Here is a 4,297-nt window from a genome sequence, read left to right as displayed (position 1 = left end):
GAAAGTGGGTGATGAATCAGAAACCACTGACTGTCCCCTGGGAAGTCCTAAGCAAACTTATAGACTATATTTTGTCCACATAAAAAGTAGAGGAAGTTACAGGAAGTGATGCAAAGAAGTATCTTTAAAAGGAGTTACAACTTCGGAGTTCTGAGTTTGAATTGGAGGCTAGTGAATAAACTGCTTACTGGACCTGAGACATTGGACTTGGTGAGACTCTTCTTAAATCTCTCCCTTTGAACTACCATGTGAGTGAGTGAAAAAGACTAACTCCTTTGCTGGATTTTCTGAAATGACTAGCCTTAGGAGAGACTTCCCCTCTTGAGAGAGGCTTCATGACTATGGCCTTTGCTTTATTGATCCCCAGGCCCTTAGCTCACAGCCAAGGCCTCTCTGGCTAAGGACTAATTATCCCTGCCTGGTTTGAACCAGGGGCTGGAGCAAAATACTTAGTGTGTTAGGTTAGATATCTTACCCTATCCTCTCTCTGATTTTCTTACTTTCTCTTTCTCCTTTTGTAAATTAATTACTTTAAAATTTCATTTGGAATTGATAAATTCCTGGTGACCATACTCTCTGATAAATTTAGTTCAAAACTTTTATTTTTAACTCTTATATTCTGGCCCTTATAGGAACCAGGCAAAATTTCTCTGGCCTGGACTTGTAACACTGTGTTCTGGGTTGTGCTCCTGGGGCTTGCTTGGATGAGTAGAAAGTTAATGGCCCTAGGAGAAAGAGATTTCCTTTACACACTACTATATGTTGTTTACAAAAAACACATTTGAGGTAGTTTGATACACACAGAGTAAAGGTAAGAGACTGGAGAGTATTTATTGGGCTTCAACTGAGACAAAAAATTAGATGTAGCACTCATGATCTCAGACAAAGCCAAAGAAAAAATAGATTAGATTAAAAGAGAAAAGGATCATAATTATATCTTAGAAAAGGTAATATAAAGAATGAAATAATATCAGTACTTAACACCTAAATGAGATTAAGGAGGAAATAAATAGTAATGCTATATAAGTGGGGGACCTCAAATTTCCCCTATAAGAAAAAGATAAATCTAAACAAAAAATAAATAAGAAAAGTAAAGGAAGGGAATTAAATTTTAGAAAAAGTTATATTTCATAGGTATCTAGGGAAAATTGAATAAGGATAAAAATATTAAAAGTACATGCAATATATAAAAATTGTCCATCTACTAGAGCATACAGTATCATAACCAAATGCAGAAAAGCAGAAATAATAAATCTATCTTTTTCAGATCACAAGGTAAATTAAAATCGATGAGGATTTGTGGAAAGGTAAATTAAAATTAATTGGAAAATAAATCATCCAATTCTTCAGAATGGATGGGTTGAAGAATAAATCATATAAATAATCATTGATTTCAATGAAAAGAATGACAGTGGCATGTTATCAAAGACAACTTAGTAAAATTTATGGGATATAGCCAAAACTGTATTCAGGGGAAAATTGATATCCTCAAATGCTTATATCAATAAAATAGACAAAAAAAAGTAGATCAATGAATTGGGCATTGTACAAGTAAAAATGAATAAATACTCCTAGTATTTTAAAATATTTAGGATTTTTAATAATAAGTCAAAAGAAAGGGAAAAGAAAAAAGGTTTTTTCAGTCAAGTGAGCAGAGCAAAGAGAGACAGAGACTCATAACTGTAGCACTTTATCAAAACAAGGTTTGAAAAAATAGTGCCACAGCGTAGGTCTCAGCCAAATTTATCTCCCAAGCATCCTTACATAAAATGAGGATGTAACTTAAAGGGATGCTTGGAATATAGCTCAGGTGTGGAAAATTTTCCATCTGTTCCATCCCCTCTGTAATCCTTTGGGAGACCAGTCTCCCTAATGGATCATTTAAAACATAATTAACAAAGGTACATGCAATTTTACCCAGGGAAAATACAACTTGGGGATAAGGAAACAAAAGGGAATCAAGAACAAAATTAACTGGGGGAAGTCCCCTTTGGTACAACAAAGTACATATAAACAAATGTATTCAACCCTCCAAAGTTCAGTTCAGCACATTCAGTTTTGCTCAGGAACTCCTGGAGCACCATGCAGTATCCATGGACATCTCCATGGCTTCTTCCACAAGGAGTTCAGTCTCTGGATTCTGGGAGGCAGCAAACTTCTTATTCTTAAAAAAATGTTTTCTTTCTCAAAAAGAACTTAAATCTTTTCATTACAAAATAAAAACACATTTCCCCCCTGAGGAGGATATCAACACATCCCCCCCTCCAAACCCCCAAGAGGATACAGGGATATGGCATATGAATCAATTATCAAAAACATCAAAGAATCCAAAGAAATTACAAAATAATCTCTGAATGAAATATAGAATATCAAAAAATGTGAATAAAATTCTAGGAAAAAGGGAAAAAAGTCACAAATCACAACAGGTTCTTGTAGCAATCCATGTCCCATAAGCCTGCAATGACAATCACTCACTAACCCAACTTAGCATTCTGGACTACAGTAAGTTGTCACATCATGAAAATAAAAAAAAAAAGAAAGAACCCCTAGGTCTCAAAAGAAATGGGAAATAGCATTCCCTGGTTTGACTCTTTCCCCCCCCCCTGCTTTCAGGAATAATGGAGGAAGAACAATCAATGTTATATACTTTATAAAGAGTATTGTAAAAAGAAGTACTACATTTAACACATGTTATACAGTCTCAACCTCAAGTCTCACACATGATCAAGTCCTTGTGATCTTTGTGCAGAATGTCATCAATCCCCATAAGATTGGTTTGATTTTTTACATTTTATGCTTACATGGCACTTTGCAGGTTAACTTCTGTGATCTTTTGTGGTCTGTTTTTTCCTTTATTCAAACATATTCATTGAGCAAAAGTCTCATGATATAAGTTAGTGGCAGGTTGGAAGTCCAAAGCTTTTTTAGCTACATATCTATATGCTAATCAAATGGGCATCTTAACTTATTCTATTGCAAAAAGTAAAACAGTTAAAAAATCTTTTCAATATAGGTGATAGGTGCTTTAAAAATTAAAGAAGGAGAGAGAAAACTCAAATATATCTCACATGCAGGAAGAAAAACAATAATGAAAAAATTATCAAAATTGTATATATTTCACAATCATAGAGGTAAAATATAGAGGCTACTTGCCAAAATAAATAAGATTCATTTCCTCTTTAACTTAACATAATCTTTAATGTGAGTGCAAATGAGGTAGATAAAGTAATGGAGGTATAGCAGCAATAATACATTGAAAAGATAAAAAAATACAGAAGGCACAAAATGTTATAAAAGGTACATCAGGTCAATATAGGTCACTAATATAGTTGTTGGGTTTTTTTTTTTTGAGGTAATATATGTATTGTTCTATAAGGCAATTTGTTCAAGTAGAAGGATCAAATATAGCGCAAAAAAATAATAATACAGATCCAACAAAAGGGAAGTCTTATCATGATCAATATTCAAATAAAATCAATACAGTCAATTATTCATTATCAACAGATCAGTCACATATTTTGCTGTATGACAAATACATACTACAAGTTCTTTTAGATCTAGCAAATCTTGCAACCTTGGAGGAGATAGCTTTCAACAAATTCCAAAACACAAACCTCTATACTCCTGATAAAAAGTAGTCTTTGGGTCCAAAATATCATATATAAGTCAATAGACTTCATGAGAATTGCTCCCTCTTGGGAATCATCCAGGGGTATCATGTCACCTAGGAATACCTTTGCACCTCTGCTGGTATGAGACTGACACTCTATACGTCTTATCCATTACATTTCTACAAAAGCAAAGGTGGGGAACAGAAATATTGCTGTGGCATTTTAATTCATTTTCCAAATGGACCCTTATATCTTATTACACAGAAATCAACCTCAAGCAGTCAGCGGTAGTGGGACTATGAAAAACCCTTAAAATCAATGTGAGAAGTGTTAGGGGTAAAAATTAGGATTTTTGACTGAATATATTATACTAATGGTCACCAGAGATTTAAAATTTAATCCCAATAAAATACTCAAGTCATTTTGGGATTTTTATGGTGGTTTAATTACAATAGAGGGAAGAAATTAAGAAGAAGAGAGAGAAAAGGGAATTGGACTGCTCTGGCAAGCCAGATAGGAGTTCAAAGGCCTAGGCCAAGGAGCCTTCTCAATCTAGCTTGACTTCCAGTTACAAGGCCTCCTGCAGGATTAGGGGTCTCCAAGGAGGATAGCTCTTTAGGAAGTAAAGGAAAAGAGGAATCAGCCTAAACCACTCACCAAGCACTCTAAGAACACTGCCACAAGCT

Source organism: Monodelphis domestica, chromosome 6, assembly GCF_027887165.1.
Source record: "Monodelphis domestica isolate mMonDom1 chromosome 6, mMonDom1.pri, whole genome shotgun sequence".
NCBI lineage: Eukaryota > Metazoa > Chordata > Mammalia > Didelphimorphia > Didelphidae > Monodelphis > Monodelphis domestica.
The sequence above is the reverse complement of the archived record's forward strand: the minus strand, read 5'-3'. Positions refer to the sequence as shown.